Below are 514 nucleotides of genomic sequence, written 5' to 3' on the forward strand. Positions count from 1 at the left end.
GACAAAATGTCTTATCAGATTTGATTATCAGCTTCCTGTCCTTAACCATTTAACTGTGAGGAACAGGTGCTCACTTGTGATGATTTATAATAACAGGCAGTCAGTGAAACAGGTGTTTTGTGTGGATGTTCTGGAATATGTAAGAAATGGGACTGGATGGAACTAGCCTTAAGAATAGAAGTCATGTTTGTAAATATTTCATCACAACATTGCAAGGCTTGTTCATTATTCTCACCCATCTTCCCAGGATTAAGCAAGTAATTCCTCCTCCTCTGACCCCTCTTTGTAAGCTGAAAAGTGTCCAAAAGTGTCCATAAAATTCTGGGATTAGTTTTATTGCACACTAGCTGTACCCGGCCACGCGATGCTGTGGCAGATTGAGTGAATTCAAAAGTTCTGTTGGATAATTAACCGCTTCATCTGCTTCCACAACAGTGTCGACAGACTTGTATGTGACTGCCTCGCAATGAATGTTAGACTGAATGATATTGTTAAGTTCATAGACGTCTTTGTT

At 39.7% G+C, this 514-nt stretch overlaps 1 protein-coding gene across 1 annotated transcript in view; it reads left to right on the plus strand.

The window, feature by feature from the left end:
• The window catches only part of LOC111871516 (myosin-IIIb), a gene marked incomplete at its 3' end in the record, with an annotated part of 98,925 nt that overhangs the window by 95,685 nt on the left and 2,726 nt on the right, over window positions 1-514 (plus strand).

This window comes from Cryptotermes secundus, unplaced genomic scaffold, assembly GCF_002891405.2.
Source record: "Cryptotermes secundus unplaced genomic scaffold, Csec_1.0 scaffold866, whole genome shotgun sequence".
Lineage (NCBI taxonomy): Eukaryota > Metazoa > Arthropoda > Insecta > Blattodea > Kalotermitidae > Cryptotermes > Cryptotermes secundus.